Source organism: Neolamprologus multifasciatus, chromosome 22 (genome assembly GCF_963576455.1).
Source record: "Neolamprologus multifasciatus chromosome 22, fNeoMul1.2, whole genome shotgun sequence".
Lineage (NCBI taxonomy): Eukaryota > Metazoa > Chordata > Actinopteri > Cichliformes > Cichlidae > Neolamprologus > Neolamprologus multifasciatus.
In genome coordinates this window covers 7,447,643-7,472,096 of record NC_140459.1, presented here as the reverse complement: position 1 = coordinate 7,472,096, position 24,454 = coordinate 7,447,643, and the positions used below count along the sequence as shown (strand labels likewise).

General features: G+C 39.8%; 1 protein-coding gene across 1 annotated transcript in view; it reads left to right on the top strand.

Moving 5' to 3' along the window:
* Window positions 1-3,387: 3,387 nt before the first annotated feature.
* Window positions 3,388-24,454, top strand: part of rnf19b (ring finger protein 19B) — a 46,397-nt gene continuing 25,330 nt past the window's right edge. Inside the window, exon 1 of the mRNA XM_085148448.1 lies at window positions 3,388-3,627. The gene's annotated coding sequence lies outside the window, so the exon portion shown is untranslated. The remainder of the gene's footprint in view (window positions 3,628-24,454) is intronic.

The following is a 24,454-nucleotide window of genomic DNA, read 5'->3' as shown; positions in this document are numbered from 1 at the left end:
GGAAACAGTCCAGAACTCAAACTGACTGAGATGCTTTTACTTTGACTGTACATGAAAAGATATCTGCAAGCTTCATTGAACTGAAGCACTATTGTGAAGAAGAGTGGCCCAAAATTCATCCACAGTGACGCGAGACTGATAAAGTCATACATAAACAATCACTTGTATTTGCTAAAGGTGCTTCTACAAGCTATTGAAGGGTGAGGTGCACTTAGTTTATCACAGGACTGCATAGAGTTCTGCGACATGACCTGAGACATTTCTTTGAATGCAAAAGACTTTGGTGATAATGGAGCTGTTAGCTCTAACAAACCAACAGACAAAGATCTCGTTGTCCAGAATTTCCTGTTTTAGCCAAGTGTTAAACTGAGTACATGTTGTCTCTATGTTTTGAAATCTTTAAATTGACTCAATACACTAAATTCATTTAAATTTCAGATTTAATTTTAGTTTCAAACCTTTCTCCTTTCTACTATGAAATAATGTGTGTGACCTGTAATGAATATCCCTGTTGGGAAAAAACAGACTAAATAAGAATATAAAGTATCATCAGATAATGACAACCTCAGTTTCTCATTTTATCAACTAATCCAATGAAGGAAATCAACCAATAGGACTGTTACTGTTTATGAAACCTGCCTTTTTTGACTTTATCCTTTTTCTCCTGCAAATGAAGTCAGGTGAGTCACCTGTTATTTTGTCTGAGATTGTTTCACTGGTGCAGTGTGAGCATGTCTGGACAAGTTGGAGGTTTAAAGACAGCACAATGATGGTATCAGTGTCCTGGAGGGTTTGTGTATATGTTACTGGTTTTCAGTAAAACTAGTGATAAGAAGCACAAAGCTGTCTTTTATTTTATCAGCCAAATAAAATAAAAAGAGCCTGGAAGTCTGCTTTATCAGTGATTAGCAGCAGATAAGGGCAGTGAACTTGTCTGAGCATAAAAATCACATGATCACTTTAACCCAAATGTCATGCCTGCAGCTTACCTGTGGCTTAGTCTGAAGCAGCAGCTGCACAGAAGTCACCTAACCCTCTCTAGAGGTCACTGTTTCTGAGATTTGCTTGTAACTCAAATGTGAAAGTGCGTTTTTTTCCTTTTGTTTTGTTGTAAACTGAAAAATATTCAGTTACTGATCCTTCGCATTTAGACTAAGCATCAAATATGTTTAACGTGTGAATTACAAAAAAAGAAGAAAAAGGGGTTTTTTTGGTCTTTACTCAAATAAAGACTTTTTTTGGAAACAGGAAAAGATGACATGCATCTGGCATGACTCATACTGAAAACCTTTCCTGCTTTAATTGTAGGAAAAGGAGAGTAACCAATAAGAACAAAGAGGTTCTTTTAGAAAAGCCGAGCACAGAGTAGTCACCCTGGATTATTGCAAAGCAGCACGTGGTCTCAAAGCAGTGACGATTGCATTTTTATCCTGGTATTATATGTTCTTGGCATTGCTTTGGTTGCTCTTTGTTGGATCTAGTATTTTTTTAATAAAACACAAACTATTAACTTGTATGGTGTAACGTCTAAATTGTATTTTAAAGGTCAAATTATTTTTGGATCGAAAGGAAACTGTAAGGTTTAAATTGATTGTTTGTAACATTATTTTCTCCTCATAGATCCACATGTGTTTATATTATTTACGCTTGCTCTGTAGTTTCTCTTGTAAGGTAACGTATGTAATGTGGGATTGCAACATTTTTGAAGAGTTGTGTATATATATCTATTGTGTCCTTCAAACAAAGTATGTCATAGTTATCTCCTGGTATCAGACTGCTTGTGTATGATATATGTTTATTTAAGACATGACATTCCAGTCATGTTTCCTACGTGAAGAAGTGTGGCTGGAATTCAAGGCTGTGTTTATTAATAGGTGAAACGATTACTCACTATTAGTATTTTGTTCTCAAATGAAAGTGGAATCATTTCGAGGTCTGGGGAAATATTTTCCTTCATCATCATTTCCTTCATCGTGTCTCTTTCTACCTCTCGCTCCGTCTGTTATGTTAGAAAGACTAACGTGTTTCTTTATCTGAGCTGACTCGATGAAAGCATCCTCCTATTCTTTTCACATTTTAAATGCTCCCTGTGTGCTCACTATGATGAATCCTTCACTGGTCTCTGATCAGGTCCCTGGTAATTTTAAGGATTCAGTCATTCAGCCACTTTTTAAAAACTCCAAGCTTCTTGGCAGTTATAAATCCATCTCGAAATTATTCCTAAAAACCGTTAATAATGATCCTTTTCAGGCAGGCGTTGTAGCGCTCATTCCACTTTATCACTTTGTCTCCAGCAACATCTTGATTGTACTGTTTCTGTTATATCTGCTGGCTTTTGAGTGATAAGAAACATAGACATTTGAGAACATATAACGACCTTTCTTATCACTACTATGCAGATGACATCTACGTTATATATCTCCCTTAATCCACGATGTGTTTCTAGACTTAAAGGTTGGCTGGCTGCCACTTTTATCCAACTTAGCGAAGCTCATGGAAACTTCAGGTCTCCTTACCACTAAATTACTTCACTAATAGTTCTATGTGTAGGTTTAGACTCAGTCTTCACTTTGAATGCTTGTGTTAAATATCTGGCTTGGTGTTGTTTTTATGACTAATAGAGGTATCATCATGTCGCGCCTATATTTCATCACATCTGGGTTATTGATTCATTTTTTAATTGTCTTAGCAAAGCTTCATTGAGACATATTTTCTGTGAGACTTCTCACTGAGTCTTCTAAGCACCTAAAGGTCACTGACGCTCCACATTAACTACAGAATCCACTACAGAGCCCTGCATGAAAGAGCACTACTGTACAACACTTAAAATGTTCATCCCCAGCAGAGGTCACGTGACCAGGGCCTGCTGGCTGTACAGCACAAGACTGAGAACTAGGAGGCTGAGCTATGATAGCAGCAGAAACTCTGAAATCGGTGGACTCCATGATCTGTTTTTAAAAAGCGCCTAAAATCTTTTTACACTTAGTTTTGGGTAATTTTTTGTGTTGTGAAGCACTTTGTGGTGTTTATCTTCAAAGGTGCTGTAAATATATCTTATCTGAAACATTTTGGCACAATAAATTTTTGTTCTCGGAGGGATTTTTGCTTCTGCTAAATGAGTTCACCATCGTTTGGGATTTGGACCCAATAGATAATAGATCTTAATAGATAAACATGGTGCTGCTGTGTTAGAGGTGGTAATCTAAGAAGCAGCTAAAGCAAATCTGTCCTTTTTATTTATTTTTTATTGCACATTTACAGTAAACTAGCCCTTGCGCCACGGGGAGGGGTTTCCACATTGACGGTGACGTGACGTCACCGGCCAGGGCTTTCCTCCATGACGTCAGGGGGCGGTGGGGCGGCAACCAGAAAGCGCGAGGCGAAGCGGAGCGAGCTGCGGAGATTAGAGTTTTTGCGCTGCGCTTCCGGGGCGCAGGAAAATCAGAGTCCGCCGTCACCTGCCAGGAGACCCCCCGCCGAGCCCGAGAAGAGAGACAGAGGCTGGCACGGTAACGGAGGACGGTTTACACCCAGACTGTAGATCAGCGAGCCAAGCACAGGAGCACCGAAGCGGCCGCCGCATCGCTCCCCAGCCTCTCCTGTGGAAGAAATCCGGTCCTGATCAGGGTGAGTGTCCGGTGATGAACCCTCTGCTGCATGAGCTGCTTAACAGACATGTCACGGATTTAAATGTGTCTCTTTATATTTGAATGTACGAGATAAATACAACAAAACTGGCCGTAGAGGAGTAGATCTGCTTGCCACTAAAATAACTGTCTTCTGAATGGTCATTCAAAAAGCCTGATAGTCACAGGTGAGCTCAAAGCAAACCATCCACGTTTTTATTATGGAGCGAAAGATCTCAGTCATGTAGGCTGTTTAAATACAGCGAGGACGAGCTCAGCTGCTGCAGTGTGACCCTAAACTATAGAAGCAGAATGTCCAAGTCATCCTGAGAGTTAAAATGCTGCCCTGGCTTTGCCTTTAAAACACATTCCTGTCTGTTCTGCCACTCCCCGGTCACTCTGCTCTAAGGACACTGTGTATTTTCCATAAAAGATGGGGAAAAAATACATTAAACATGACTGTGAAAAGGAAGCTGGCAGCAGAAGCCTTACATGATAATAAAACGCAGTGTTAGAGGAGGTGTTACAGAAGCTTAGAGCTCCTCAAACACTCCACACAGGAATAAGTGCTTGCTCATAGGGGGTCATATGATTGTTGGGCTTTTCTCTGTATCTATGAAGCGCCTTGAGGCGACATTTGTTGTGATTTGGCGCTATATAAATAAAATTGAATTGAATTGAATTGAATTGAATATGAATATTTATGTTTTGGGGGCTTTTACTTCTGTTTCAGGCCAGATTTTCTGAACCACTGGGGTGTGGTGACCATCACACCCCAGTGTAGTGTTTTCTGAAACGCTCAAACTAAAAGCAGCACAACCAAATACAAGCGAGCCAGCACGAACCGGTGCCCTTGCAGATGTTGTGAATCAGATAAGGAGTTGAAATGAGTTGTAAATAATGACATGGTTCAGTTATGATGTTGGGATGAGAGCTCAGGCTTAATGAGGCGTTCCCGTTTGTGTCACGTTACCATATAGTTATTTGACATCCATGTAAATAGTGTTTAAAGGCTTAAAGAAAAACTCTTTAACTGCCGTACTGGTCTTGGTGAATGACACATCAAATAGTCGATTTGCTTAGATTTACAGATTGTGATGGTGTTTCTTTTTTTTTTTCAAGTCACCCCTTAAATAACCAGTACTAATATTTATCTTTTTATGACTGGAGTGCAGGTGAGTCAGCATGATGAGTTTGTTTTGATTCTTTGAATGTGGCATAGACGTGACACAGTCTGTAAATCTGGCTGGCTGGTTTTTGTAAAGTAGGCCTGTTATCAGTGTTGACCAGGCCTTTTACTAAACAGGACCTATTTCCAGCACATTGTTTTTATTCTCAGCGTGTATGATTCACCTGTCAAAATGATTTTCACGTAATACGCAGCCTTTGTGCTTCACCTCAAGCCATCATCTGCCTTTAAGACAACTTTCTTGTGATTGGCTAGCCCTCGTAAACAGAAGGTTTTACCAGCAGGTGGGTGGAGCTGCTGGGATGATAAACTGAGCATTTAGAGCAGTTTGAAGCCTGAGCTTTTGGCTCACAGGGATCAGTTGTACTCTTTTCATGTCTGTTATGCAACGAAATATTAATAACACACAATAAGGAAAAGCATAAAAACAAAGAGGATGCGTAAAGTCAATTAATAGTCAATTATTAACTCTCCCAGAGCGTGATGATACCTTTGAATGGCCAGTGCTGTTTTGCTTTACGGTCACATTTTGAATACCTTTCCCCATCCTAGAAAAAGGCAATATAACCAGGATTTTTTTAATCCTTATGTTATATCAGATTAAGTTTGTCAGTTAACCAAAAGAAGGGCCAAATATCAGTTAATATAATTTAATAACAGGTTTATTACGGTGAACCTGTAAAATTAATAGCAGGAGAAAATGCCAAAAAATGCATGTTTGACATAGTTTGAGGCCTCTAGAGTGCGCTGACAATGTATTTTTTCTTCTGTAAAACATTTTAAACATTGTTGGGAGTTCGCCTTGTAATCGGAAGGTTGCCGGTTCGAGCCCCGGCTTGGACAGTCTCGGTCGTTGTGTCCTTGGGCAAAACACTTCACCCTGGTGGTGGTCAGAGGGCCCGGTGGCGCCAGTGTCCGGCGGCCTCGCCTCTGTCAGTGCGCCCCAGGGTGGCTGTGGCTACAATGTAGCTGCCATCACCAGTGTGTGAATGGGTGGATGACTGGATGTGTAAAGCGCTTTAGGGTCCATAGGGACTAGTAAAGCGCTATATAAATACAGGCCATTTACCATTTAAAGTCAGTCTAATTGTTTTTAAAATTTCAAAGATCTGTATTGACCTCGAGAAGCACATTCTCTCTCTGTTCTCTCTGTGTTTGCGTGGGCTTTCTCCAGGATCTCACATGTAGAGTCCATCAAAAAAAAGTACATGGGTAGTGTAGCCGAGTGCTGTTTTTAACTGTGGTTGTGGATAAGTGGAACTGGGCTGTTATCATTTTATTTAATGGACTGGACCAATGTGCCAAATGTAATCTATGTTTAATAGGATCAGTAGAATGGAGTCGAATCCAAAGCACCTGATTAGTGCAGCACTAAAAACACAGAGATGTAAAATAATACTTTGAACACATCTGTTTAAGGAACTATGTTTAAATTTTAATCTCTAATGTCTTAGTCTTCAGCTTGTTAGCTTTAAATGTTTTGTTTACCAAATCTATTTGCATACTGAGCTGCCTGGAAGCATCTCCAGAGACGTTTTACAGGACAGGTGCAGCTGTAAAAAGAAAATCAGTTATAGAACATTATTAAAACATTTAACAGTCTTAAAGTTTTCTCTGAAAAAGCCTTTCAAAGCAATAGGTAAGGAATATGGTGTCATCTGAACCAAACTGCATTAAGCACAGCATATTGTAACAAAGAAGTGAAGTTTAAAAGTGTTACAAGTGACTATATTTGGAGTACGTGGTAGAGGATGACCTCATCCACAGGAGTTTCAAGTTTCTGTGCGATTACGAGTTTCAGGTTACAGACAATAGCCGGGAATTACACCCTCAGATGGTGTGTGTGTGCTGTTGTTTCCTCTCTGAAACCTGAATCCACTCATTCAGTTTACTACTACTGCCGCTCGCCCCGTCCCTCGCTGTGCGTGCCTCAGTTTGTGTGTTATGAGGAGATGTATAGGAGCTCAGAGGTTTCCTCTCAGTCACTGCAGCGGCTCTCGGCCTCACATTAAACATTCAACAACTCAGCAGTATGGCTCCTGAATGCTCCTCTAATTATAGAAGCTCCCAGCCTGATTCTCTCTACCTCCACCTTCCACTGCATCGCTCTGGACTCTCGGTGTACTTTATGTGTGTGCGTGTGTGTGGGAGAGGTGTTAATGAGAGTCAGTGGGAGAGAGAGAAAACTCAAACTCTCCATTTGTGTACCCATCTGCCTCCCCTGCTTGAATCCCTTAAGAATATCATTTTATGTGTTTCCAGATAGATAGATAGATATTAGTCACTAAGTCAGTATTTGTGGTAACTTTATCGAGCAGGGCAAATTCTTCGTTAGTCATTTCTTATAAATTGCAGTTATTACTCATCACTAGAGCTGATTTCTGTTCTTTGCCTGTCGACTGATTTATAGAAAATATCCGGTGTTAGTGTGAAGTAGAGCCGAAGTCAGTCAGCTAGCTAGTAAATTTGTCCATGAAGAGAATCTCAGTGGCAAATATTTTAAAAATGATCAAATCAAAACGCAAAAATTTAAAGGCCAAACAATCAATCACTTAATTTGTACATTTTACTGCAGATAAAGAGAAAAGCATTGTTACTATAGCCCTTAAGGTACTATAGGTCACATTTTCTAACACGTTGTGGAAACACAAGCTGGGTTATGGTGTTTTAAAAAAAAGTGCGTATAGGAGGTGGAAACTGTGAGATTTTTGCCACTGATTTGTTTTCGTTCCTTTCTGAAGGTGTGAAATAAAGAAAGGAGAACATTTAAATCAAGCACACAAAAATATTTACTAACATTTACAACTTACTGCAAATTGTGCCGATATTTAATGCCAAAAAAGCAGCGCAGCTTCTGAAACTCACCTGTAAAACTAGCCACACCTATGAGTGCTAATGGGAGACTGTGCTCACACACCTTGGCATTAGTCTGGTTGCAAAGATCCAAAACAGATAAAACCACAAACTACAATTTAAAAAAAGAGTGAGAGCTAACTAAAACACTACTATGTACTCACAAAAATGTAGTTTTATTTTTTGTCATATAGGGTGAATAGTCAACCATTCCAAGCACAAATCTTTTTGTTGCAGGAATATCTACATGAAGTGTTTTATTTCTATTGTATTGTCTAATCTGAGCTTCAGAAATCTTACCACCCACTTTGCAAATAAAACTAAAACAAAGACTAAAAACTGAGCAAAACTAAACTGAAACTACTCACACTGGAAAGTAACTCAAACCTAAATATAAGACATAAAACTAATGATAAACTAAGTAACTCTGATTTCCAACACTCTTGGTTCGTATTTCGCAACGTTTCTCCTTCTGGCTCTGCTTTGGTCTCCACCACCTCCTGAGAGAATGCGTAGCAGTGTAGCTGCTAGCTAGTTTGCTAGCCAATTGCAACTAAAGTCAAACCAAAACAGTGACTCTGAAGGCTTCAGATCCAAAACAGTAGCTAAAAAGAAGCTAAAACACCAGCTTTAAATATTCAGATTTACTATACAGTCTTAACCTTAAAACCATATCTAAACATTTAACCACAAAGAATAATAAACCGAGTGGCTATTAAAATGAATCTCATGCCTGGTTGCTCTCATTATCAGGTGATGTCTGCACCAAAGTCCCAAACTGATGCCTAACGTTAATTATCAAATGTATGACACTAATAGTTCCTGAAACAAATTATTCTGCATCTTCAGTAATCAGTAACAGGCCTTAGAGACGGATGGATAGAAAGATTAGAGGCACAGAGTGAATGCAGCAGCAGTAAAGTGCTGATATGGAAAGTGGCCAACAGCATTGTCCAGTTCCAGAGAAAAAGGGAGTGGGAACAGAATAAATAGATAGCACAGCTTCATGCGGGTGATTCAAATATTTTATTCTATTCAAATTCATTTCACAGGGAAGGAAGCTCAAGTTTTTAATCTGCTTCTTGTTGTGGTGCCATGTGACTAGATGACCTTTGAAATTTACCTGAAGCTCTCTTCATTAATCAGACTTTCTGTTATTCACGGCATAACGAGTTTGTCGTCTGTTTTAAGATGTTTCCTTTCTTTGTCTTTGAGAGTTCTGACTCTCTGTGTTGTTCCAAAAATCAATAAAAATATCAGTCATTAAAAAAGAAAGCAACAAGCTTAGGGTGAGCCAAATTTGACAAGCTGTTTGTAAATGTTCTCAGGGGAGAGGCTTATATAAACACACACACACACGTGTACACACACACACACACACACACACACTGATAGTATGCAGGTCTTGTGTGTGTGCTCGTTTCCAAGGAAGAGGCTGTACGAGCAGCATTTCCACAGAATATTATCCATTATCAGCATCATCGCCCAGCTCATTCTGCTTGGCTTACAAAATAAAACTGATATAAAGATCATGTGATCTTCATCAGAAAATGCTTTTTAGAGAAATGTGACTTAATCTCTCTGCAGACCTTTTTGCACTTAAAACACTTGCAGTAAAACTAGGTGTTTAAAGTAAGCGCTCATTTTCTTTTGAACGCAACTTAAATGAAAGTGAAACAGTTTCACAAAAAATTGCCGGCTAATCAACGCTCAATCTCTTTCAGATGTATACAATTGCTGAGGCGTGGTTGATTGTGAAATAAAAGTAGGATTAGTGATACAAAGTTGGACGTAAATAAAATTAACAGTGTGAAATAATCACTAAATGTGACAGGCTAGCGTCTGTGAAGGATCTCAGTCATCCAGGTCATCGTAGTCTAAGGAGCTTGCAAAGAAAAGCGTCTGGACTTCTTTAAGTTGCTTGAAGACGTTTCACCTCTCATCGGAGAAGCTTCTTCAGTTCTAAGGTCAAATGGTGGAGAGTCCCAGATTTAAACCTAGTGGGAGTGTCCCCCCACAGAGGGACAAAAGGACCCCCTGATGATCCTCTAATCGCCTGAGCCAAGGTGTGAAACTGGGTGTGGGTCCCAATCAGCCAGGGTTTCGATGAGCTCGTTGTGAAACCTGGCCCCACCTTATCATGCGAATTCCTGAGGTCAGATGGCGACGCCTTAACGCCCACTTACACGGATGAGAGATGAAATGTCGTCAAGCAACAAAGAAGTCCAGACGCTTTTCTTTGCAAGCTCCTTTCACTGGTGACAGACTAGAGTTTTGGCAGTAGTGAATTTATTGGTGTTAACATTTTAGTACATTTTTAAATGATATTCAGGGTTTTTTTGTACTATATATGAAGCCAAAACATGCTAGGATTTTAAAAGCAAGACTGTCTAGTTCCAGATCCTTTAGGTTTAAGGATGATTTTCTTGTTAACAGTTAAAGAGGGCAGGATGGTGGTTAGCACTGTTGCCTCACAGCAAGAAGGTCCTGAGTTTAAATTCAGGGCCTTTCTGTGTGGTGGCAATGTTCTCTCCGGGTACTCCGGCTTCCTCCCACAGTCCAAAGACATGCAGGTAGTGGGGTTAGGTTAATTGGAAACATTAAATTGCCCATAGGTGTGAATGTGAGTGTAAATGTCTGTGTCTATGTGTTAGCCCTGCGACAGACTAGCAACCTGTCCAGGGTGGACCCTCCCTCTTGCTTCAAGACAGCTGGAATAGTCTCCATCTTCAACACCGCTGTGTTGGCTTTTTTCAGTCAGAGGTGACTGCTGGTATGCTTGGTTAACAAGCTACATTTATAGTCTCTTATTGTTCAACACACAAACAACGTACTAGAGTTTCACGCAGGAAAACCTGAACCCCGACTTCTTGGAGAGGCTGAACCAAACTGTAGTGCCTGAACTGCTTAAAGACAAAAAAGAGACCATCCATACGGCCCGAAACCAGTTTATGTACCGGAGTGTAAACACGCTTTAATGCTGTAAAGTTGGCCATCTTAGCATGGGAATCTTGGGGATTGACCTCCTTCTGGGGACAGCCTCCAGGGCACAGGAGGACTACAGTTTTTGGCACTTCCGTGTTGGCTTTGTTTTTTAGCCCTGGAGGCTGCCAGCCCTGATATACATACCAAAAGTGGAACAAGATACATTTCCTGGCATGACTATCATGAAGTAAAACGGTAATGACCCATATAGGTCAGTTTATATTACGTAACCTTTATACCTTTTATATGTAGTTATATATTTTTAAACTATCACAATTAAGTTAATCGATTTGTGCAAAAAGGTTTTACGGATTTATCTCGGCCACCTTGTGGTCATGGTTGCTCTGCCCCGTGATATTTTTGTTCACGTACCCAACAATCTCCATCTCCTTAATACATCCAGATCTTCACCTCAGTGAGGCAAACTTCTATTCGCTGATAAAGACATCATTCTCTTCTTCTACAGGTGTTTTAACTGGAATTTTATGAGACACTTTTATAGTTGTGAATGACAGGAAGCTCATAATGAAAGAGAAATGGTTGGCACATCAACCAGGAATCACTTAATCGTTACCAAAACTAGTTCTTGAATTTCCCATGACCGTCCTCCTGCAGGTCGCAGATGTGAATACTTGAATGTTTGACGCTCATTGGGAACAACAGGTAGTCGCCGTTGTGAATAATTATAAAGAAATGATTTGTGCAATGAGGCAGTACAGCGGAAAGAAGTTGAGTATGACCAGATGGCTGTGATTCAGCAGTAAAGTATGAGGTCGTTATTATTATAACCCTGATGAGCAGCCATGATATCTAATCGTGCTAATCGTGCTCCGAAGATGCAGCCTTGGCTGATCGACCGTGACGGTGTTTTTTGCTTGACCTCTTCTTGTGAAGGAACATTCAGACGTTAGTCATGTATGGAGGGCCACGAGTGCCAAAATGAATTAAATAAATACATCTTTAATGATTTAATATTGAATATAAAATGTCTTAAATTAAATTCATTATTTACCAGTTTTATTAATTAATAAAACATTAATTTTTTAATGATGTATTTCTTTAAATTGTTTTGGCACTCATGGCCCTCCATAGTGGTATGCATGTGCTGCTACTATGGCGGTCTAAACTTTTAAAGTGTTTTAATTTTTCGACATCAGGGCTTTACAGTTGATCTGTCACTCGCTCATTCGCCCATACACCTGTGCAGCTGACATGCAAAGTGCTGTCTTACCAGTACCCTGGGAAATTTTGGCATGTGAAGCGGGACCTGAGATGGCCCGTGCAAACCATTAATAACAATAAGGGTCAAACTGTGCATAACAACAGAACAATGACCACTTTACTGCCAAGTTCATCTGAAACAATAAATAATGGGTCACACGCTTTTATTAGCTGCATTCTTCGAAGACACTGATGAAGATGTAAGTTCCTCCTAGTTCTGGCACAAGTTCACAGAAATTCAGCGTTGTGCTGCAGTTGCTCTGCAAAAACACACAGAGTCATTTTTACAACAGGGCCAGCTAGCCTATTAGCTGATTGATTCTAATTAGCTGTCTTCTCTGAAGACACACAGGCACACACACATCGTGCATTATTAGCTGCTGGTTGAAAGGGGGACCACCTGTTCCACTCCTGGCCCCCGCTCTCAGATTAGCAGGGCTTTACTCGGTATCACTACAAACAGGATAACAGCCTGAGCCGAGCTGTTTGCTCTCTGCGGACTTTCTCGTGTTGGAGCAATGTCATCAGTCGGTTTAGACCGCAGCCTTTTAGCTGACGCTTTTATCCGAACTGATAAGATGCCTTCGAATGAGCTGAGCGCAACAACAGGATAATCAGTTTAGGCTGATTTGATGTGTTTCGTGAAAGACTGGAAAGAAATGTTAAGTGGCGTTTGCTTTATTGAGGTTGTGCTTGGTGGCATATTAAATGTGCCGCATGTGTGTGTTTATATATTTTAGAATCTGGGAGAGCAGGAGGAAAACATCCATCAAAGGTCAATGGAGGGGCTGCCATAAGATCGCTCCTATATAACAATTTTTAATCCATAGAGGATGAAACTCTGTTCCTCAAGCAGATCTGCAGCTGCACAAGAGGAATGAGCCAATGAGAAAAAGAAAGATCAGAGTCAAAGCAGCCTGACATTTTTCTCTGGAATCAGCAAAGACAATAAACTTCAGTCAAGTTCTCAGGAATGGGAGGGTTTAGGCACTTTGGCTGAAACCCAAAGTGGAGGAGAGATGTGTCTTGTAAACACAAAAGGCTGCAGCCTGTCACGCCATTACTTACAAAGCTCTGCGGTTAGGTTTACAGTAAGGTAATTTATATAATAATGGAGGGTTTTTTAATACTACTTTACATAGAGTCAAATTAATATTTTGCTTCATCACCATTGTTGTTTGTGTAGATATTAATTTACTGGCCATGCTCCATTACTTACCTTAGGGCTGTATAGAAACTCATTTTTTTCCCACTTAACAAATAAACATGGGCTGAATAGTCGGCTTTTTCCCCATGCATGCATGCGGTGGTACGCCACTAGGACTCATTTAAAGTGTTTTTTTTTTAACTAATTTTGTATTGTTGATAAAGCTCATGTGTTTGATATTATAATGAGCTAAAGGAGATAATGCTCTCACAGCGCCAGACCCAATCCCAGATAAATGGGAGAGTTGCATCAGGGAGGGCATCCGGCATAAAATCTGTGCCAAATCAAACAAGCGGATCATCCACTGTGGCGAAGCCTTGAGAGCAGCTGAAAGTTATTATAGTTAAAGTTTTTTAGTGATACAACAGCAGGCTAATAGTTTATTTGGATTTTCAGATGTATCCAATTGCTGAGGCGTGGTTGATTGTGAAATAAAAGTAGGATTAGTGATACAAAGTTGGACGTAAATAAAATTAACAGTGTGAAATAATCACTAAATGTGACAGACTAGAGTTTTGGCAGTAGTGAATTTATTGGTGTTAACATTTTAGTACATTTTTAGAGGGGGCAGGATGGTGGTTAGCACTGTTGCCTCACAGCAAGAAGGTCCTGAGTTCAAATTCAGGGTCTTTCTGTGTGGCGGCAATGTTCTCTCCGGGTACTCCGGCTTCCTCCCACAGTCCAAAGGCATGCAGGTAGTGGGGTTAGGTTAATTGGAAACTCTAAATTGCCCATAGGTGTGAATGTGAGTGCAAATGTCTGTGTGTATGTATTAGCCCTGCAACAGACTAGCAACCTGTCCAGGGTGGACCCTGCCTCTTGCCCCAAGACAGCTGGGATAGTCTCCATCTTCAACACCGCTGTGTTGGCTTATTTCAGTCAGAAGTGACTGCTGGTATGCTTGGTTAACAAGCTACATTTATAGTCTCTTGTTGTTCAACACACAAACAACGTACTAGAATTTCACGCAGGAAAACCTGAACCCGTTTTTTTAGTGATACAACAGCAGGCTAATAGTTTATTTGGATTTTTTTAAAAAGTAAATTATCATCTGAAAATGTGTGCACAACATGTTCTAAATGGGAACACTTCCCCAATCCCCAATGTACAAAGCTCCCTAATTGTATCTGTGTTTGCCCCTCGTTGTAGATTTAACTACCGAAACCACAAAAAGTATAATTAGTTTCAGTTTCAGCCGCTTCATCTATTATGTGTTATCATTAATTAATAGATAAAGAGCTAGTGGTGTGTTATTATCACATGTCGTATCAAATTTTTCCACAGTGACTTCATTAAACGCGAATCTGTGAGCTGTTCATGTATGTTCACCTCACCTTCGTGTGTGTTTGTGTGTGTACGTGTGTGTCGTAGCTTGAACCCTGTGCGGACAATGACGAGGCAGGCGGCGAGTCGTGTTATATAACAGCAATTAGTTCTGACAGCTGCACACCTGTAGCGCACAGCTGATTACTCCGAACTGCATGTTGGTGTGAATGTTCGTGTGCGTGTCATTGTGTGTGTGTGCGCATGTGTGTCCAATCATCCTTCATCATGGCCTCTAATGTGGAGCAACCTGCTAGCAGGGCCCACACAAGCTGAATCATTTCAGTCTTACAAACTCTTGTTAGATATTTATTTGTCCTGCTTGTCTTATTTAACAGGTTTAACTGGCTTGATTCGTTTTATTTTTTCAAGAAAATTGTTTCTTTTTCGCTATTTCTTTCCATGAGAAAGAAATAGCCTCTGTCATGGTTGTCAGGTTGCTGGAAGGTTGCCGGTTCGAGCCCCGGCTTGGACAGTCTCGGTCGTTGTGTCCTTGGGCAAGACACTTCGCCCGTTGCCTACTGGTGGTGGTCAGAGGGCCCGGTGGCGCCAGTGTCCGGCAGCCTCGTCTCTGTCAGTGCGCCCCAGGGTGGCTGTGGCAACAATGTAGCTGCCATCACCAGTGTGTGAATGTGTGTGAATGGGTGGATGACTGGATGTGTAAAGCGCTTTGGGGTCCTTAGGGACTAGTAAAGCGCTATATAAATACAGGCCATTTACCATTTTTACCATGTTGCATACCGGGCTTGCACTAATGGTGAATTAGCTGGAAAATGTCCATCCCAAAGTTCCCTCTGCACCGTTTCATCAAGAGTCAAAAAGATGAATAGATTATATTCAGCAAAAGGCAACAAGTCAAGTCAGAGCAGGTAAAATAAATTTTATTGTACCTTTGTCCTAGGATTGTTGCCAAAGTATATTGAGTTAGATGTCATAAAAAAGAAGGAAGTTCACAAGAACACCTGAATATTAAACATCAAATCGTTGTTATACACGCAAGTAGAACTCAAAACTGGATTTTACTTCTAACTATACTTAAACCCAGTTGAACTTGGATAAAAAAGTGTTTTTGTGTGAACGTATGTTCCTGTAGGATGGGTGTGGCGAGTATGTGCTCTGAGCTGCAGCAGTTTAGGCAGTTCATGCCCTGCAGGGAGAAACTGGAGGATCCCAAAGTGCTGAGGTGTAGATTCACCGTCTAAGACAGAACATTGTGTCTGCGAGCTGCTGAGGACGGATTACCTGCAGATCGCACCGGCCTCACTCTGTCTGTCTGTTTGTCTCTCGCCCTGATTCAGGAAACCGAGTCCAGAATTAGGCTGTGAGGACTCATTGTGGCGGTTTAGGAACTTGGACTATTATAGTTTTATTGTCTTGTAAACTACACGATTAAGAGTTCCACTAGTGGCCTTTACAGGCTGCAGTTATTATCACATCATGTTGAATTAAATGAAGAACACGTGGATGATTTTTCCTTTTAGTTAATCCACGAGCTCTGGAAGCTACAGGAGACACCGTGGAGTCACTGAGGTTAATGCCAAGCTGCCTGCTGGGACACTCTGGATCTAAATTAAGAGCATAGCTTACACATCCACATTAAATTATCGATATATGGGTGCGTTTTATTACGCATATGCTAACTTTGCAAAGCCTACAACATCTGGGTTGATGTTCTGATGAAATAAAAATGTGGAATGACACATTTTGAAAAAATCCACATTAATATGTTTGACACCAAGAGGAATCATTAGTATGCTCTGAATTTTTGAAATCTCACATTATGAAACATTTGTGTCACATTAAGCACTAAAGTGAGTTTATCAGAATATTCAAAGGATTTAAATCCTTCTTACATTTTAAGACTTTCCTGTAGGGCTGCACGATTTTGCATAAAATGAGAATCACGATTTTTTGGCTTAGAATTGAGATCACGATTTTCTTTCCCAGTATAAATATTGCGCTTACTAACTGCACATCAACTTCGTAACAGTTGAGACTGGACATAAAAACAATAAATAAACATAAAAACAACAAATGTCTCACGTTTTGTCGTTGCCGCAAAATGTTGTACTGCTTGAACTTCCGTCTCCACCGTTGCTCGACACTGCGTGTATAGAGCAGGTAGTGCAACAATAGAAAAATAGTTGCGGGGCGGCACTGTGTAGCGTTTGTCTAGGGTGTTGATCATTTTCCTAAATCGCTCGTTTTGCACAGTGTTGATGGAGCCATATCTTTGGTCAGGTGATAAGTAATAACCTCCGTAATTTATTTGTGCCTGCGGGAGTTCGACGTGTATAGGGAAGCGCTGTATAAGGTTCCCGTTATTGATGTTTGGGTGATTGACCGGGACGGATTTTCTCCTGTCACTTTCTCGTCATCCCTGACGTGCTCTCCGTTGTTTTTTCCCTGCCAATTTTAGCAGCCAGCTTCTGTATCACGTGGTATAAGGCTCCGCCCTTGTCATTTGTTGAGCAGGAAGAGTGAGCGCTTGTTTTCATGCAGATTACGTCCCGGATCAAAATGCGGTACAATCGTTGTCTCTCTCTCTTTTTTTTAAAAATTGTTGTCATTTGGAAATGAGATCGCACATAAGTATGAATTGAGATCGCGATTTTCTAACGATTAATCGTGCAGCTCTACTGTATACCTCTCCGTTTTTTCTTATAGACCTTTCATAGTGCTGAATACTCGAAGAAAACATGTCCAAAGTTAGAAACAATCCCCATCATCATAATTATTATTATTGTTTTGTTCCTTGGCTCAGTATGTTGTCATAGAGTGAAGGATATCCCTAATATGGGCATCCTGGCTGTGAGCATGACAGCTGTTGTTACAACCTTGAGCTTGCAACAGCCAATTAGATTAAAGTAAACTACAACTGGGAAGATGAACTGAGGGGCCCAAAGGCCCAGTATAAGATGAATAAAGGTTATTTTAATTTGTGAGTCAGAGAAAGCTTTTCTGTTAGAGTCCAAGATTGAAAATATGGTGTTCTAAATTAGTGTAATGTGTCCTCTTTATGAACGCGGTTGTCACCACAGATTGTCATCAAAACCATATCTGCAGCAGAAAGTTAATCAACATTAAACAAAGATGTTACACTGCTGTAACTGTGCAGTAGTTATCGAAGCCTGGAGTCTGCCTCCACAAACAAATTGCTTTGCATGTATGTGTATCATCAGGATGTATGTTCAAATGTTTGGGTCGTGATAATAAAATAAGAATAAACGCTCACAAACACATATGTGATGCATTGATTCAGTCTTTGTGTTAGTAAATCTAATGTGCAGTATGTCAGCATACCAGTTTTGTTAACAGCACTGGGATTTTTGCACTGAGCCAGAGCACATAGGAAACTCTGGAATTGTTCATGCAGAAGGACATTTGAATCTAGTTGTTGCAGTACAGAAAAAGACCTCCGGGGACCACGAACAGCTTCATGGGAATTTGGCCAGTAGCTGTCAAAACCTTAATTTGGACAAAAATGTGGGACAGATGGAGAGACGAACAGGCGAGCAGGAGAAATAAATATCATTCTACAAAGCAGCGGGCTTTGGCAGTCGCAAAAATGCAGCCCACCGGGCAGGTAATGGCATTCACCTGACTGTCCTGGCAAAGATGAAAAGCAACCTCTGCTTGTCATGAGAATTGAGTTTGAGAACTGGTGCTATAAAACAAGAGTGCACTGTGGGAATGACCCTCGCTGTCAGGTGGCTTGGCTGCAGTTAAGACGCATGATAGTTATAATAATAATTTCCACAAAAGTCCAAAGTGAAAAGAAAAAGTTTAGTTCTTTTTTTTTTTTTCAGATGAAACAGTTACTTAACCTCATGTCTTTGAAGCTTTGATGATTAAAGCAGGGCAGAGAAATATTATTACAGGCACGTAGATCCTGGAAAGCTGCATGTTAAAGCAGCCTGCAGTGTGTGTGTGTGTGTGTGTGTGTGTGTGTGTGTGTGTGTGTGTGTGTGTGTGTGTGTGTGTGTGTGTGTGTGCTGAATTGAGCAGCAGTGGAGTAGGAGGACAAGTGTAGAACAAAGTGCGTGTGAGCCTGTTGATAACAAATCAAGTCCAGATTGTGAAGTTCTCAGGCTGTTCAGGCCCATCTGCCAAAGCACGACACGAACGCTGCACACACACACGCACACACACACACACAAACGCTTGCTTGGCTATCTCTGTGAGGACATTCAATTATTCCAACACCCCTTACCTTTGAGTTAACCATAACATCGCAGCACGTCACCTTTACCCCATCATCATTCTAACAAAGCTTTCAAGGACCAAACCAACCAGATCTGTAGATGCTCACATCATCTAAAAACATAACACTGATAAAATTCCCACTAGTAAAAACTGCTTTTTATTGTTTTTATTTTGTTTGATTCAAATACTTCATTTGCTAAAGAGGTTAAAAAATACATGACAAATTAGAAATGCAGAGTTGTCGTGACTCCAGATACCAAGTTTGATAAATAATTAGTGAAGTGCGTGCATCCATTAAAAAAGTGTGTTCTCACAACATCCCCAATTATAACTTTATTGGCTCATAATGTCAACGAGATTGGATGGTAGCAGTGCAAAACAAACCAATTAAATCAGTGACAATGATGAAGAACACAAAAGGAGTGCTTTAAAGAAGTAGATAGAAAGAAATCAACATTTCAAACAGAAACTGGCTGTTTTTTTGAGTAGGAGTCCACATATTGAAAGAAGCATTCCCCACCTGGCTTCAGCCTGACTCTGAAGCCAGGTGGGGAATGCTGGGAATGATGTTCGCTGTTAGCTCTGGGTGTCTGCAGATACTCTGTGCGTGGACTCATTTCTGTTAATGCCATGGCCGTTTTTCAGATCAGTTCCTCATTCATTTTTTTGTTTGCGGAGATGTTTTTTTCCACACTGACTCATCATCGGTTTGTGTCGTCATTCAAAGGAGCTGCGTATTGATTTTCACGTAATGGTTAAATTAGTGTGTGTTAGTTTTGCTCAATTATAGCAAAATAACAGACACGATTATAATCATTATTTTCTAATTCTGTAATTGTTTAACACAATTACAGAATTAGAAGAAAAGGAGAACTGTTTTGTTAAGCGTAACTGTAAATAACCAAATACATGGTGCCTCAAAGCACTGCAAACACACACACAAATACACTTTAAACACTATTTAACTTTCACACACACTCAGTCACTCTGATGGATGCATTGGGGGCAGATTGGGGTTTACTAACTTTCCCAAAGACTTATCAACAAGACCGATCATAACTCCAACCTGCCGACTGGTACACACCCAACTCTACCGTCTGTGCCAAAAAATGAAGTAATAACGCATTAGTGGGAAGTGATTTAGGAGAACAACAAGTGATCACTTTTTTTTTTCTTTTTTTTTTTAAACGTATGTTTATTTGTTTTTTCAACAGTATCAACACCAACATAAAATGAACGTATGGCAGTCATTAAAATAATAATAATAACAACACTAATAATAATAATAATAATAATAATAGTAATAATAATAATATTAATAGTAATAACGATAATTGAAGTGTTAATCCTAAAAGATTCCAAATAAATGCATAGTTAAATAAATTAAGATAGCAAACCATACAAATAAATACAATTTTTAAAAAAATAAATAAAAAAAAATCATAATATAGGTTGCACAGTATATTCCCAACAGCAAGTCAGACATTATTCATTATCTAGTTGTCTTATTCACTCACCCCCCCCCCCCCCCCCCACATCCCCACTCCTCAGTAGATCCAAAAATATCTTGCAGATGTTGTAAAATTCAGAAGCCTTCTTTCTAACAATATAGGTCAGTTTCTCAAGAGCTAAACTCGATGTTAAGTTATTTAACCAGTGGTTAAAAGAGGGGCAACCAACATTCTTCCAGCATAAGGCGATACAGCGTTTGGCCTGTAAACAAACCTGTAAACAAGCCTGTAGCAAACAAAGATCGACCATTTTTCTTTCCTCACACGACAGAGTACAGTCATCTGGATACAAGCCTAAAATGCATAACTTAGGGCAAAGCGGTACAAGAGAAGTTGTGATCTGAGAGATATATTTTAACACAGAGCTCCAAAATTTTTGGATCTCTTCACATTTCCACAGGCAGTGATATAGTGTACCCTGATGCCTATTACACTTATAGCATAGATCAATTATATTAGGATCAAATTTATTTAATTGTACAGGGGATATGTATGTTCGCATTATCCAATTAAATTGTATCATTCTCAAATGAGTGTTAATGGTTTGAGTGTGTGTTTTTGAACATATTTTACCCCATTCAGTATATGAAATATCTTCTTGTAAGTCACTAATCCAATCCCGTCTTTTACTATCAGAGTTATCCTTATGGTTTTCAACTAACATGCTATAAAACTGGGACACCAGTCTTTTACCAAAACAGTTTTTTGTAACATGAGTTTCTAGGATGGAGAGTGGGGGTTGGTGCACTGAATTGTTTAAGTGTGCAAGAATAAAACTTCTAAGTTGTAGAACAAGTGATCACTTTATCTCAATTATCCTGTTTTAATAATCTGTGGAAGCCAAAATTGTGTGAAATTTAAATGAGAATAAATGCACATTCCTCAATCCCTAATATGTAATCGAATATTATAAACAGAAAATGTTATTATAGATTTGATAGTATAAGTTGTGCCTGCCTGCTGGGGGGGAGGGCACGAAAAACCATGCAGGCTCGTAAGCGGAGACTTTACATAAAAAATGCAGCAAGTGCACACGCACCCCAGCAGCAATCTTGAAGAGTATAACAGGAACGAGTGCTGCGTTGCGGTGTCTCCAGCCATCCGTGTCCACGTCTGCATTAGAGGATAATCTAGGCGTTACTTTACAAACAAACAGCGTGTGACGCTTCGCACCTCCCAAGGGAATCAATTTCGTTTTCTCGCTGTTTCAATGTTGCATTTTATTGCGGTTATCGTGTTGTTAGAAGGCAGCGCGCTCCCCTAATGTCTGTTTATAGAGGCAGGAGGTGTGTTTGAAATCTTTATAACTTACAAGCACATTTTGAAGTGGTTTGTTTAGGAAGGAATTTTCTGATTGCCCATTTTAAAAATCTTGGAGACCAGTCATCAGTTATTGATAATTCTGCAAAGAAGCAAATAGATAAAGAGATTTGACACAAGATGAAGAAATCTTTGATGTTTCCTCCTTTGAGAGGTGAAACAATCTTTATCAGTTCTGGAGAATCTCCTAAAAAAAGAAAAGAAAAGAAAAGAAAGGAAAACCAGATAGTGGGTGTCTGCGTTCTCATCAAAAACATCTGATAATGATGACAGCATCACTGAGCAGGCACATGAATCATAAAACTTTAACCAGTTTGATTCCAGTTCCAGCAGCCCTCATCACTGGGCCAAATGGGAACCCTGCATTGGAGGATGAAAACACACATTTAGAGTAAAAAAAAACAGCGTGTGAAGCTCAGGCTGCCGCAGAGGAGAGGGCTCTTACACGCAGAGCTGCTGGGGGTGTATATTTAGAAACTGCTGTCTTTTTATACACATCTCCACAAAGACCCAGTTTGACCCAGAGAAGATGGCGAGTGATGAACCGCTGTGCTCGCTTTCAGCAGATATTTATTTTTGTTAGCACACTGTGTGTGTTAAAAATGCACATAAAAGTTTAATGATGTACTTTGATAGTAGATATCCTCCTTTGGGTTTGGTTTCTGACTACAGCTCAGAAGTATTTTCTTCCTCTTCCTGCAGCTTGCAGTTTGTTAGAATTTGGTTTTTGAGGTAATTCTTCTGGCCTGATATTTTCCTATTTAGTGGAAACTGTGGCCGAATGTGTGTGCTTCTTGTTGCATTGTTTCTTCCTTTGATAAAACAACAGTGCGTGACATTTAGGCTTTTATAGTGATTGCTGTCAGAGTGATTGGTGCTGACAGGCGAGGCCAGTTCAGATCATATCAGATTAAACCAAAAATTGGTTTCCTCACCTGTTTCTTCATCTGGACTTGGAGGTTTTTTTGTCTACAATAAAGCTGACCAGACTTTAATTTCTCATTTCTTGGAAAAATGTCTGAGGAGTGTTTTTCTTCAGTGTTTGAGAGAATCACAGTGAATCATCAGATTGGCCGTGGAACTGAGAGTTACTGTGAAGGTTATGGTTTCGTTGATAATGAATGCACTTGCTGCACAGAAGGCTTAAAATAGCTCCAATGTCCAAACATACTGAAGGAAATCAAATGAATCCCTCATATGCACTTTGAAACCGACCTTTTCTTTCCTTTTCCATTACCATGTACGTTTTTTTTTCTTTATAGTTCATGCTTTGAACTATAAAGCTCTGCAGACATTTACCATTTGATAACTTCATAGCTAGTTTCTCATTTTATTGTTTTATTCCTTGTTTGTTATTCAAAAAACTTCCACCATGACAGTTTACATTTGACTTTCTCAGTTATTTACCATTAAAGCCTCCACAGTTCACTGGTTAATGCACACCTGTATTTTTTACATATTTTAGTACTGGATTTGAACAAGGACACTCATTGACCTTAACCTATCTTATAGTACTGTTTTATTTCCCTAAATATAAAACCAGTATAACAGCTGCAGTAACAGGTTATGAGGAAGTCATCTAAATAAATAAACCAGTGTTTTAGCACCACTGTATCCACTCTGTGACTGAATGAATGTGCACTGCAAATTTGTAGAAACATTGAATATTTAAAAGGTTTTCAACTCTTATCACACTTAATACCACCTTTATACCATAATTATCAGTTATTTCATCACTTTTATTACATGTATGTGGACATTTTTGTAAAAGCCTGGCATACATGTGACCTCCAACTCTTTGTTAACAGTTTACTCTTGGAGCCAGTTTTTTTTTTTTACCTTTACTTAACTTGGAAACACAGATTCAGGATCTCTTTTCCTAAAGTGTCCTGAGCCAGAATTAGAGAGCTAAGAAGCTGATTGGTTGATGCTCCGACCTGTTGGTCAGACTGTCTGACTATATAAGTTTCTTTACAAGAAAAAATATGTAAGAGTTTTGCAAAACTGCTGAGGTTTACCTTCAGTCTGCGTCGGCCATGCGTGTCAGTATCTGTTTACCTCAAAAGTCCACGCCACGTCTAATAATAATCATTAACATTTGATCTGTTTTGACTATAAAATGTAACCACTAAACATCAGAATTGTTTATATCTTTAACAAAACATATTTAAATGATTTTGTTTTTAAAAAAAAGCTTTTTGCATTTAAAATGCAGATACAATACAGGCCCGTATAATCAGTTTCCTGTGTTGTGTTTTGCTTATGACCTGGAAACTCTGGGATCAGACCTTTCAGCTTAGCCCGGAGGAGCAGCTCCACAGACACGTCTCTCAGCCAGTCTGCTGAGCTGTGATTGATCAGCTTATCTGCTGCTCACGTGAATCCTGCGTCACACTCTTCCCACAGAGAACCACAGGTTTCAATATCCTGAACGGTGTGATGTTTACTGGGTCAACATATAGTGCATGTAAGCGTGTGTGCATGGGTCTATGTGTGTGTTAAAAGCTTATAAACTGGTGTTCATAATCACATTTGTTAACGCTAAGGCAATCAGAGATGCCGGTCAGCCATTTGCTGATAACAGAGAGAAAACCAATAAATGTCTGCACTGCTGAGGAGGAAGTGTGACCGTGCTTCCTGAGTCTTTTTAATTCACTTTATTGTCTGTTCCATTATCTCTAATGCCACATGACATTTCCAACCATGCCCCAGCTCCATGGAGCTCATGGAGAGCTTCCAGGAGCTTTTAGTAGTTACAGAGAAACGCGTAGAAACACACAAATAAATCTGCAACGTGATAACAAATCCAAGCGCACACAGCCTGCAATTGTAGTGAGAACATAATTACAATGGGTGTATTCAGATGGTGGTGTATGCTCACTTGTGTGTGTGTGTGCTTTGAACATAATTATCACGTTTAAGGTTGTGGCAGTTATTCAGACATATAGGTGATTAGATTGTGAGCTAGTGTAGAGTGTGACATTGTATACATGTTGTGTTTCTTTAATAGGCT